The sequence below is a fragment of the Pithys albifrons genome, chromosome 12 (assembly GCF_047495875.1).
Source record: "Pithys albifrons albifrons isolate INPA30051 chromosome 12, PitAlb_v1, whole genome shotgun sequence".
Lineage (NCBI taxonomy): Eukaryota > Metazoa > Chordata > Aves > Passeriformes > Thamnophilidae > Pithys > Pithys albifrons.
In genome coordinates, this window is record NC_092469.1 from 16,359,311 (window position 1) to 16,373,398 (window position 14,088).

At 42.6% G+C, this 14,088-nt stretch overlaps 1 protein-coding gene across 4 annotated transcripts in view; it reads right to left on the reverse strand.

Annotated features, from left to right (window-relative positions):
• Positions 1–14,088, reverse strand: part of MAF (MAF bZIP transcription factor) — a 196,764-nt gene that overhangs the window by 142,923 nt on the left and 39,753 nt on the right. The gene's annotated exons all lie outside the window — the stretch shown is intronic.

Here is a 14,088-nt window from a genome sequence, read left to right on the forward strand (position 1 = left end):
TTTGGACTGGATCTTGGGCTTCATTTAATTGTTAGTTCTTGTGCTGAGTTTGGCTGTGAGGGTGTGTGAATCTGTCTCCATTTGGAAATGAACCCAAAATTACAAATATATTTCACAGAGGCTACAAGATTGAGAAAAATGCTGAAGACATGCTCTGCTTTAATTGTTTTAATTGTTTGGAATACATCCCCATGATATTAAAAATTACATCTGCAACAAACACGGTGACAGGAACCTGGTATAGCTCACTGTGGAAAACGGTGTGCAGCTTTAGGTGGCTGAGCTGGTGTTAGAGGCATAAAACAAAGTTTGATTTTGTGAGAACAAAAATGATTACACATTGCATTTCTTGTGATTTATATGCCATAATCATGCTGGATTTTCAAGTGGAAAAGGTGCCCAGAAATTACTGAAAAAGGGTCATCTCTATTTTTCTATTTGCATCTGTATAATTCAGGGCTCTCTCTCATGGGGGGCCCAATGTGCATATTGAAGTCTGATTTAAATTTTCCCATTGAACAGCTTTTCTGTACAGAAATCTCATGAAGACACACCAATCCTTTAAACTTCAGCGTTGATGCTGAAATTATGCTGTGTGTCAAAATTACATCAAACAACTGCACTTATTTCCACCAGAAAATTTTGATTATTTCACTCCCATTTACATTACATTTTTTCCCCACTTTAATGCTGACTTGGAAATTCCCTTAGGTCTGGACACCTCCAAGTAGACTTTTTCAGTAGAAAGAAAACTTTCATTATATTTCATAATGTTTTTCTCCTTGATTTGAATTTTATAATTGGATTGGAGAGATATTTGTTGCGAACTTCATGTTTTGCCAGGCTCCACGAGCAGCATCTTTTAATTTCTCTCTTTTCAATGAACCTTTTGACTTGATAAAAGTGGCTCTAAGGTATTTTTACAAAAGAGGCCAACAGAACCAGTTCATTTTAAACCCCTCTCTTTAAAGTATCTCATTTCCTTATTATTTCTTAATAGAGGCACTATCCTGCAATGTCATAAAGAATGCGGCAGTTGACTTCAGTGGGATCAGAATCACTCCCTACTGTAATTAGTTCTATATTTCAAAATATTAGAGGTCATTTTCTTCTCTTTTTAATCCAAGAAAAGAAAACATTTGGAAAAAAAATGTTTTCAAGTATGACTGTCAATAGAATACTAAAAATATGTTGCAGGCATTCCAGTTGCTACAATTTATGTTTCTAATGAAATTTTCCCCTTCTCATTTACTGCAAATTTTTAATGTAAGCTTTTACAGCCATTGATTCAGTATCTTTAATCTTCTACCAATATTAGATAGAAATGGAACTAACCAGGGAAAATCTATCTGGTTATAAAGCACAGTGTCTATAAAGTTGTTCAGTTCATCCAAAACTGCTTTTTTTTCCCCAGAGGGCCAGATAGGATAAAATTATATTTTGAAATGCTGTGAATACTATTCAGAGATTAATACACTTGTAATTAATAATAAGTTTAAAATATTATGGTGTCTCTGGAGAAATCAAAGGATCCAGTGTCAATCACCCTGACTACCAGCACTGGGCAAGATCCCACAGTGCCAAGTTCTGATGCTTTTAATTGCATTCAGTAGCAAAACCTAATCCCTGAGACCAGCAGATGAAATTCAGCACCAGCCCAAACCAGGGAGGGAGCACATAATTTCCAACTACTCATTTAGATGGGATCTGTCAGGGTTTGCATGAGCAAAGGCCTGGGAGCCAGTCTCACAGGGAGAAAATAGTCAAGCACCCACACCCGGGGTTGTGGCCTCTCCATCCTTCCCTTTGCCGAGGGTTTGCTGCAGGCTCTGCTGGCACCACAGTCCCTGTTTTGCAAAGAGGGCTGTGTTGCTTCACTGGGAGCTGTTGGGTTCCATCTCCTGCCCCAAGCTCCTCTCCCCAGCCCCATAACCACCCTGGAGCAGACACCCTTTGTCCACATGGTCTATTTATAAAACCCCACTTCCAAAAACATGTTTTCGCTGGTGTAGGTCAACTCCACAGCACCAATTATGGCAGCCAAACTGCATGGCAGGAAGGTGCAGCACCCCAAAGAAATGGTCCAGGGCCAGAAACAACTTGACCTCAAGCAGCTCTAGCAGAGCAGCACGTCTCACCGTGCCTTTTGAGCACGGAAAAACATGCTTTTCCCTCATGACCATCATGTCAATGCTAAAAATATAAAGCACTTCAACCCTGCAAAGAACTCAGCTGTACCCTATGGACAGTTCCTTTAAAATCCATGGGTCTACAAGGAAGAATGAAATCCCGCACCGGCTGAAGTGAATGGAAAAACTCTCCTGCCCTGCGGGGTGCCAGGAGTTGCTTCCCAGGGCAGGAAAGTTAAGGACAAGTGCAAGATGTTGGCAGGACAAGAGACCTATTTTTGGACTCTGGCTATTCCAAGTATTTCTACCAATCCCGTTAACACTGTACCAGAAATGTGGGAGTCATTCATGCATTTACTTATCATGAAATGAGAAATGAAGGTTGCCCAAATTCCGTGATGAGCATAAGGAACATAAGGACCATAAGCCAGGTCTGCATGTTTGGGAGCCGCTCCCACATACAGAGTCTGGCTGGGACACGGGTATGCCATGCAGCCCAGAGCAGCAGGGCACAAGGATGCAGACCCTGAGCCACCTCCTCTGCCAGCTGCACACCCACATATTTATCCTTCCCACACCCTCTGCATGGGTAGTAACAGATGAGCCCCTGCCAAACACCCGCCTGGGTGTCTGCAGCTGCTATGCATGGACAGGCATTCCTACATCCTGTGGGAAAGCAGTGTGCATCCCTGTGGCCCATTGCTGCTGAGACCTGACTTGTCTGCTTTCAATTCTGCTTACTTCTCATCATGCACAATTTTATGGCTGGATGCAGAAGGTCCTGCCAGGAAAAGATTGGATAGTTTATATACTCCCAGGGCTTTATCCAGCAGCATATGCCAGCCTCTGGACAAAAAGCCCTCTGCTGTTTCCTACAGTGGATAAAAGTGTACCCTCTGCAATGGCCAGTGTGGTCTGGAGCAGCGGAGAGGTGAGCAACCTGCATGCTCATGGACATGACTTGGTACACAAAGCCTCACAGACATGCACAGCCATCCTCATCACCTGGTCTGGGCACTGGGGATATTTAGGCTCACGTGCATCTTTTCTCCTCCATCTCATCTATATATGGCACAGGGAAGGAGTGTGATCTCCTGACAGTGTGAGAAAAAGTCTCTATTTATTCTGTCTGGAAGGGCGTTGTGTGCAGAGAAAGCATCTGAGCTCACGTGCGTGCTCAGAGGAGACATCACTTGGGGTGCTGACAGATGAGCCCTGGTGCACCCCCCCAGCCATAGGAGTTACCCCAGAGCACAGCCACCAGAAGGAAGCATGTCTTCAAACCCACTGTGCTCATGTCCAGCACCCTAATACTGCCCATGAACAGCTGGTGCCAAATTTTGGTGGGCTGGGGGTGTGGGCACAACCTCCCTTTTGCTGATTTGGCTGAGTTTGGGGCCCCTCAGGGCTGGCAGCAGCGGGGGCACTTCTGTCAGCACTCTGCGGAAACAAGTTAATTGACATATGCTAACACATTGTTAAACATAACACAGTTGTGTTTAAAAATATACTAGCTAGTTGGATCAAATGCGTTCTTAAACATGCATGCTTTTTTTTCCTTTCACAAAAAGGAAGAGGTTTTGGTTAACATGTGCTAGTAAAAACATTTTGGAACATGGTTGAGATTCAAATGTGAGAGCTAGAACAAGTATCCTTTGGCCGAGCATAGTCTGCAGGGAAAGTTGACTTAAAAAACAGGTTTTCCCTGATAATGTTAATTTGTTTACATTGTCCAGTTCATAGGATTTCAACATGAACATGCAGTAAAATGTTTATGCGCAGCATAATACCCATGTAATCCGTACGCGGCATTTGTAAATTCGGCCCTAAGGCACCACCGCAATAAACACCACCATCGTGTAATATGATAATAACAACTCCCCAAAAGCATTACAACTCTTCCTGTCAATACAGGTATCTCTTTAATGACATGTTAAAACTGAAAGCAGAATTAAAACTAAGATGTAATTTTGTGTCTTTAGCTATAGTTGTAATATGCATTCAGGGAGAGGACTGCTTCCTTCGACTGAAAGGAGGCCAGTTTCTGACTGTCCACTTTCGTTTTCTTTCTATAAATTTCTACTCCTGGAAAGTATGCAAACTTTTCCTCTTTGCATGCTCTTCAGTTGCTGGCTGGTCCTCCAGGACTCTTCAGCCCAAGGATTCTACAAAGCTAAAAGCTCCAATAGCTTTAAACTTCTAGTTTGAAACCAGGATCCACAGCCATACCCATTTCCAGTGAAGCTGTTCACACCCTCACAGGCCAGCAAGTGTGCTTTTGGCTGGTGGATGAAATAGCAAGTGCAAGAGAACACTAAAAGACAAAAGACTTTCTTTCCATGCAAATGTATTGTGGGACAGCAAATGGAAAATGGAATAGCAAAATCTAGGTCAGTGAAAAGCTTATGGTATGAACAGACAATAAGCAGAATTGCCTCTAAATATAAGAAATACTTACTCAGGTTTTTACCAAAAGCATTGAGGGTTCTTTAAACAGTATTGCTGGGGCCTGATTTGTAAATCTGCACACTCAAATATCATGGTGCAAAATGAAGTCAAGATTCACAAATTAAACTATACATCAAACGCCTGGCAATGAATGTATATTAATATATCCTGTAATCGTCCATCATCTGTGCCCAAGTCAGAGGAACTGCAGAGCTACACGAGGGGTTTTCCATCAGGATTTGGGGATGATGTGCAGAGCAGAGATTTACCTCTGGTCTGGAATCACAGGGGCTACAGAGATTTTGCACAAAGAGAGCTGAGACCCGACATTTTCGTTAGAGTAAATGAGGGTATTTTAAGGCTTACATTGCATTTTGTGTGCAGGGTTTTAAAGCTCAGAAGAAATTAAGAAAAAGATAACGATGAAGATTAAAGGAACCGGAGGGGCACTTAAAAGCACACCTGCCACTACAGAGATGCCTGGGCCAGGTGTTCCCCAGCTCTGAGCACTGCCAGATGCAATGGCAACCTCTGAACTCAGGAATGTCTATCCTGGAGCTTGACTCCAGGCTGCTGGGAGTATCATCACAGAGCTGGGACCAAGATGACCATGGTCATCTGAGCTGGTTGGACTCAATGATCTTAGAGGTCTTTTCTAACCTAAATGATTCTGTTATTCTGTGTGCTGCAACCCAATACTGTGCCCTCGTATACCCGTGAGATGTGAAAGGCAAAGGAAGGCTGAGGCTGGAGCTTAGAGCAGATTGAACATGTTCTCAGCAATAAATGCTATCAGAAAGCCAAAGAAGGAAAAAGAAAGGAAAAAGTCCAGGATGAACACTTATTCCAGGCTACTGCCCTTTCCACACTGTGTGTAAGAGGAGATTAGAAGGATGCCCCAACCACCTCTGCCTTGGGGCAAATGCTCCTGGTGTGAGGATCTGGTGAAAACCTGTAAGGTCCTCTGGCCATGCTATTCCCCAGAGGAGATGATACTATCAGATTTTTAAAAAGAGCAAGCAGGAGAAAAGCTGGCTAGCTCATGAACTTCCTTAATCTGAAGCTCCACAAATTCTTTCCGTGGTTTTGGTACAGCACCTTATGTGCAGGGTGGAAGGGGAAGCTATTGAGTGTTGAATTACAGAGGGGAAAAACATCTCAAATTCCTTACTATTTATACACACAACTCTCCCAAATCATTATGCACAAATCCCCTAGCCTCAGCTGAACTGCTCACGGGTTACAGGGCCAAGAAAGAGGTGGAGACTTTATAGCTCTCACTAAGCCTTTCAGAAACTTGAAGTTCCTAAAAAAATGAAAGCAATGAAAATCACCAGGCAAGGCAGAGAAGATTCAACCTCTACAGCACCCCACAAGAACAAAATTAACATACAAGACAGTAGGAGGTTGCTTTCATAACAGGGAGCATAGGTTGCCTATTTGTGAGAAGTTTTCTGGGACTACCTTCATTGTTAAGCTGAGGCTGACACTGGCTACAGAGACAGAAATTTGACAAAAGCATTGAGCGATTGGGGGAATTTGAGAAAAAAATCTATTCTGGTAGTCCAGACACTAGGCTGGGACTTGTTAAGTTGTGAACTTGTTAAATTCCTGCTCCACCAACGGCTTCCTGCATAACAAGAAACCAGAGCCTATTTCTGCTGGTACAAATTCTCCTTGACTTTCAGAGACACAGCGGCCTTCGTGTGTCAGCTCCTCACCCATAAAGCTGTTTGATGACTGCTTTCCCTCCTGCACATGAGCTCTGCTGAGCACCCTTGGGATGCATCAGCCCACCACTGGGCAGAGAGGGGCTTTAAGCTCAGGGGACAGATCCAGGTGCAAACCCTGAGATGTGTCTTTGCATCACCTCACACAATCCTGCATTTGGGATGGCTTAAAACCTTACATAACTCTTTTTTAAAGACCTTTTACCTTTGTTACAACTAGTGAGGTGGATGGTTTTCAGACTTAAGTTGCCTTGTTATTATTTACAGTGTTTTCTTCTTTTGCCCATGTTTCATCATGGTTTTTAATTAAATTAGGACTGCCCATTTTTATTTCTGTTTCTGGACAATTTCACTTCATGGGTTTCAGGTTTTAGCAAAGTGCTCTTATTTTTGGATTTTCAACATTGAACAGGGCAATAGAGACATTAAAGTAAGAAATATGCTAATTGGACTATATAATAAATGTAAAAGTTATGAGAACCCTCTAATCACATGAGATTTGGAAGCTCCCATCTTTATCCTAATTAAAAATCTCAGTTCTATATGATTTAGCATGAGGCTCACCAATACTGCTCACAAGTTCTACGTGCAAGAACAAAGCAGCCCATGGGCTCCTCCAGAAAGACAAATGGCACCTCACATGAGCAAATTTAAGGTCTTAAAGCACAACCATTTTATAAGCAGGAGCCAGGAAACTCCACCAGCAGGAACAGGGATGTGGACTCCAGGACTTTATCCAATCCCCAAGGAGGATGCACAAGATCCTTAAGAAGATTGAAGGGAAACACCTCACGGGGAGATGCAGAAGGATGGTTTCTATCCTTGTATCTTTCTGGGGGAGTTGCTGGAGGGTAATGCACATGTCCTACAGCCCAAACTCTTCACAGACTATCCACTACAGCAAAAAGTCTGCAGACAGGAGGAGCATCAATGTCCAGGAAGATGGCTGCTCTCCCACCTTTTCCATGCAGGAGGGCTGGGTCTGAGCTCACAACTTCACAGGCATGCACAAGGTGCTGATGGAGCCAGTGGGGTTCAATGAAATGTGGAGCCACTGTACTCTGTTTATCCACACCTGAGTGTTTCAAAAACGGACTTTTGTTACCCAGAAAGCACTTTAGCCAACACACTCTCAGATTTCTAACCAATAGCCCTTAAAAATAGAGTTTCACCCCACTTAAACAAGTAAATAACATCACTAGAGGTCTGGAGCCTTTTGTACTGAGCTTCGACCTACAGCAGTATTTCCTTGCTAGAAAAAAACAGGCCGGAGTTGGTGACATAACACCAAATATACAGATGGGGCCACACTATAATTAGCAAGGGAATGTCATTCCTGCCATCTTTGCTTCGTTTGTAACTGTGCCTGTAAGCTCTGGGGAATGGTGTGCATTTCACACAGTCTGTACAAGAACGAGGATTGCCAACTGTCCCAGTTATGGTGGGATACCCTTGGTCCTCTGACCCAAGGCTTGTGGAGATGCCAACAGTGTCACGGGTGAGCGATGATCCCCCGTGATGCCACTGCCAGGACCCCTGGTCCCAGGGCAGAGGGAAGGGATTTTTCTGCATGGCAGCAACAACACAGTTCCCTCTAAAACACCACATGCTCCCATTCAGATGAGCACTGCCCATTACTTCTTGACAGGCTCCTTCACAGGGACCCAAAATCATCCTTTTGCCCATCATCAAGCCAAATGCACAACCTGGACTTAACAACAGAGGCTGATAACCCTGTTCCCTTCCACACTCAGCCTGCTCCCAGGAGGGAGAGAATTTATTCAGAGTAAATATGAGGATTTTCACTGGAGCTGTGCTTTTCAGCATCTAACCAGTATTTTTCAATCTATTGCTTCCAGTAGAACACCAAATCAATGTTTAAAGGTTTTATTGCTTACTTTAAACGTTCTCAATAACATAAGTCCAGTTGTCTTTTAAACACTTTGTCATCCTCTGCAGGCACTTAGATGAAAAACTTACTGTTGGCTCTGCTCTGTCTTATGGAGTCAAGTGGATTTGTTTGGTTTTTCACCAGTCTGCACAAACTGGTGAAACCAGCCAAGGGAGCAAACAAACCCATAACATAAAATGCTCCTTGTCTTATGCACACAATTCAAAACAACTTACTCGAGGAGTCTAATTCATCCTCCTGAATCCAAAGGGACCTTGCCTCTGAAGGTCTCAAAGCACATTAGGAACATTAAGTTTTACAGATTTTTAACCTGAGGGATTTTAAACAGAACAGATCATCTGTGATCATCTCATCAGTGTCTTCTTCATGACACATAAATAATTTCCCTCCATATTTCTTGCAGAAACACTGAATTTTGAGATAAAATAAAGCATATTTTTCTGTTAAGGACTTCAGCCTTAATAAAAAAAATCTTCAAATGATGCTGCAAGAACTGCATCCCTACATAAGATGTCCCGATTTTTCATTTTATTTTGCCATAAAAAATCCACCACCATAAGTCCAATATTAGCTGTAAAGGTGGGTAACTGAGGCATGGAGGAGTCAGGACTTCCCTGAGCTTACAGAGCATGGAAGTGCATTTTTCTACTGCTATTTTCAGCTCATTTAGGCTCAGGGTGCTGCTGAAAGGGCTGTCTGGTGTACATGGCCTGTCCTTGTCATCACCTTCCCACCTCCCCCAGCCCGCATTCCTGCTCCCCTGTGCAGTCCCACAAGAGGTGGAGCCTCCACCACTGGTCCCAACATCCACCTGCACCCCAGGAGCTGTGCTACTGAACACCAACGAGCTCAGAGCCCCTGAGTCCTGACCAGGCTGTGATGGAGGTATCAGGCAGCTCCTGCTGCGAGCCAGAGCCAGTGTCCAGGACCTGGAGACTTGGGGTCTGCTCACAGTTCCGACACTGATTTTTTGCAGATCTGTAGGGAAATCACTTATTTCCCTGGGATTTCCCCATAAATTTGACAGAGTGCCTTGAGATTCCCCAAGGAAAGGCACTGTTCAAGTACAAAGCTTAATTATGATTGTTATAATATAGTCATGCCACTAATTCCAACTAAGAACTGCAAATCGCTCCCATTCCACTCGTCCATCCCCCATGCTTGTCAGTGTTGGTGGACAATTAATTCCCCAAAAAGAATATATTAAACACATGTGAAATATTTTCTATTCACAGGATATCTCAGAGCAGATTGCAGTTCTTCTCAAACATATTTGTGATTTGAATGCGTGAAGTGATGTATTTCCATACTTTTTTTTTTAACAGCTTGACAGAATTTATTCAAAATTCAAATTGTGATTGGCCAAATAAATCTTGCAACATCCCTCCTGTGTCTGTGATCAACCAAATTCTTCTGCCCTGTACAAATTTAAAATTCATTCTCTGAAAAGCTTGCATAGTTGTCTTTGGAAATCATACTGAATGAGCTACATTTTTTTTTCCCCCCAGTTAAATTTAGCCATTTTGAAATCCACAAGAAACAATCTCAGGAGGAGTGTCGAAGGCTGAGGTGAGTTCATTGAAAACCTCAAATGAATTAAAATACCTTAAAAATACCTTTCATTTTTGCCCTGCAATAAACAAAACGGCTGCCAGCAGAAATGCATCAGCCTTCCTCAGCCAAGGTTAGCCACAACAACTGTGGTTTTTCATAAGCCAAGGGGTTAATGAAATCCATGGCCTAAGGGTTAAAGGATAAATTCAGCTCTATGGCCACTGCTTAGGGAACATTTGAAGGGCAGTTCAATATCCCACCCACAAAAATCAACCCCTCTGTTGTCAGCCCTGCAACCGGAACAAGGGGCTCCAAGATCTATTTGTGTAACATTAGGTCTGAAAAAAATTACGAGTTGTGATGAAATTAAAGACATCCAAATTTTTAGCCATTCTCTGCTGATAAAGGCTCTATTATTACCATTTACAAAGGGGAAACAGAGCCAATTATAAGCTACTTCTGGCACATGCCAGGCCTCAAGTAGAAGATAAGCCAACACAGCAGAGCTTGCAGCTGAAAGCCCAGAAACCTGAAAATGAGCTGACTCATGGAAATATTCTCATATAAAATATCGGATGGTTATTTTTCTCTGCCTCCTTTCTGTGTGTCTTAGGAATGATATATGAATTGCCTTATTTACTTTGTCCCATAAAACTTACATTTTTTTATTAATGCGCTGCCAGCTCCAAGAACAGTCGGTGTGGGAGTGGATGAAGGTAGGGAAGCAGGAGAGAGAAGTGCTCTTTTGGAGGCACAGCAGGGGCCTGCAACACTGCAGGTCCAAAAGCACAGCAGCCAACTTTCAGCTGAACTTTGTCCTGCTCCCAGAAAGTAAACCAGCTTCTCAAAAAATTTCACCAAAATCAGGAGGGTGCCTGCACTGACATTACACTGGGGAGAATTAGTGCAAAATGAGGTTCCCAGAATTTATGCTCCCACAGAAAACAAATTGTGAGCAGAAGTGATTTCCTCTGGTTTTGCCCTGTGCTGCCCATCCCAAAGCTCAGCCCCAGCAGCAAACCTGCTGCCCAACTCCTTTGGTCCTGCTGGCACTTCCCAGGCAGGGGAAGTGACTGGCCATGGGCTGCCTCAGCATGGATAGAGACTCAACCTACCTGCTAGCACAGACACCAACATGGAGTGTTTTCTTGCACTGACCACAATTTTCATGACGAAGAGTAATGTTTGAGATGTCTTTCCCCTTTCAAGCCCACTTGCAAGGCATTCACACATTGTTAGGAGAGGACTGGGTCCAGGTGGGTGGGTGGTGGGATGCTGTATGCCTCATTTCCTTAGGAAACGAGGTTAAAAAACCCTGCCCTCCCCCTGTTATACTGCACTATTGAATTAAGGATGGTGAATGCTCATTATGAATATAATTAAAAGTAACAGCCTCATCCAACAATCTATTTTTATCCATTCCTCACCTAGACAAGCAGCAGAAGGAATTAAAACCTGAAAGGAAGAGCTGCAGTCAGTGGAATTTTGCTCTCCACTTGTCAGAACTATGTTGAAATAAGATTTCAGTAGGACAACCTTCCTTTAAAACTACTTTCCCCAAAGAGACATGCTTTGAATGCTTTTTTTTTTCCCTGGGAAACCCATGTCTAACACTACAAGGGCACAGATTGGGAGGATATTTCCATTTTATGAGGGAAGAAGGCATGAGCTTTGCAGCATTTCTTGCACCAGCTGCCGGCCTCCATGGCGGCAGGGTAGGTAATTAAAAAGGACAGATAAATGCAGGATAGTAAGTAGTCATTACTTGATATATAGTATATCATCTATTATTAGAGGCTAATAATTCTCTAACCTATTCATGTTAGTCTTTTGTCCGAGGAGCTATCCCCTTGGCATGCTCTAAATTTCTCCACATAAAATTTACTTGATGTTACAACTCATATCTAATCCCGAATTTCTGTGCATTTCACTGCAGTATATCATGTAGTGAGGTAAAAGCTCAACACTAAATCCTTTGCAAAAGGAAGAAAGAGCCAACAAAACCCCATGTTTTCACTTTCCTGCCAGAAAAAAAATGGTGTACTGAATATTTTTCTTAGCTGTAATTTTAACATTTATTTCCACCTTTAGAATGCTGCAATTCTAGAGATGCTCAGCTGTACTTTACACAGCACTCAATAATATGCTTTTTGCCTGATACTTTTATTCTTGTGGAAATCACCTGCATTTTAAATACATTTACACATACATTTAAATATATATTTTTAAATGCACTCTAAAGGGAACCAAAGGAAGTGCTATTGTGTTTAATCACAAGGAGCAAAATCCTCGTCACGTAAATCATCATTTCACAATTTGCTCCACCGTATCCTAATTTGGAAAGTGTATCACAGCAAACCAAGCTGAATTCATAAAGGATTCTTTACACGTTCAAAACATTCATGTAACTTAAGAGTGTCAATCTCCATAAGATGTCCTAGATCACTCCAATAAATAAAAGTAGAATTTATTTATTAGGAACTTAATTTCTTTTCTTCTAACTACTGATGCTGACTTTTTTTAAATTGAATTTTATTTTACTTTCTTTGACTTTAGTTTCTTTTTACTTTCTTTTACTTTACTTTCTTTTATTTTACTTTACTTTTCTTTTTTATTTCACTTTTTTTTTTATTTCCAAAGATTAGTCTAAAAACTTAACTTGTGCTATAAAAAAAGCCAGGGCACCCAAAGTACCCAATTACAGTGTCTCCACAAGGTTTAGAGGCCAGAACAGCACTGATAAAAAAAGCCACATGGGACGGAGCAATAACGCCGTGTTCGCCCGCAGGATCTCTGCTGATGAGCAGCTCTACAAGGACTCCACTGATAAGGGTTTACAGCTAGAAACTGTAGTAGCTGCACCAAAAATGAAACCAGATCTCTGCTCCTGTCTTCTGCAAATTGTTTTCCAATGCAGCACTCTTCTGGGAGACAGAAAACACTTGCCACAGGTTATCGAAACCTCACACTCACTTAACGTGGCTGTGCCGCCAGCCAAGAGTTGCTCTGAGATGCAGCAGGAGGACAAAGTCCGCAAACCGCCGGGAGAGGCTGGAGCAGACCTTGGGAAAGGAGCACAGGGATCCTCCCAGCAGGTTCACATGCAAATCGCCCCCAGGAGCTGTGGATGACAGCAGGACCCAACTCCAGATTAAAAGGAAAGTTGCGTAGTGGAGTTAAGAACTGAAACAGAAGGGGCAAATCCTCTCCTAGGGATTACGAAGCATTTGGCATTCAAAGTGTGTGATATATTTTTTATGTTTTTTGTCTTGTTTGTGTAGCCTTCATATCAAAGCAGTATTTTGTTCACCAAAGGCCACTAAAACCTATGTGCATTTTTGCAGTACCGTGCTGTCCATTTTTGTTCATCAGCAACATTGTGTCTGTGCTCATTTGAATCCCATTCCCCATAGTTTTGCCTGGAATTGTCACCAGCCGCCCCCTCCTATAGAGGGATTCTGTATGCTGCTCTATAGCTGTTATACTCCACCCCAGAGATTGCTGCAGTACAGCTCTGCAAGATTTGCTTTCAGATTTCCTGTAAGAGCACAAGCATTTGGGGTCCTTTCCGTGTTTTAGAGGGAGCAGAAATACAAAGATTCCCGTAACAAGAGGCTCGGTTCTGACTCTTGGAAAGATGCAGGGAAGGTTGAGCACAGGAGAGTGACTAGCCAGGCCATAGCAGTGCTAATGTGATTAAAGACTGATATCTAAAAATGAAAAGTTTGTGCTGATATTACAGTGATAGCAAAGGAGGAAAAAGCCCTCTCAAGTGTCTTAAAAAACACTTGACCCACTTCTATGTAAACTGACAACTCCTCTCTTTTTCCCTGAACTCAGCAGCCTCTACCCCATGTCACTTGTGGTCTTTGAGGACCTTTAGTAACTTTCTCCCTGTTGTATTTAGGAGATGGGAAATATTTTCCTATGGTTCAAATCTCTCTTAAACAAACTAAATTAGAAAAAAAATTACTTCACTTTCTAACAGATGCACAAGTGCACCTTGGGATGAATGTGTTACGGAGTCCAAGCTATTGCCACCTGCCTCCCAATTACATTTGCTGCATTGTCCCTTGTGGTGTGCACCTGTGACATGTTGGCACAGAGTGGGGACGACTGGAGTGTGCAGGCGTGGACTGAGCCACACAGTATTTTGCTCTGCAGAAGTCTCCCAGCAATTAGTGCTGTGCTTTCTTAAAGCATAAGGGACATTCTGCAGCAGCTGACTTTTTTTCTCCTTTTGATATGGTGAATTAACACAGGGAACTTGTGATCTTGTAAAGTGGAAAAGCCATGAAACTGTAATTTAAAAAAC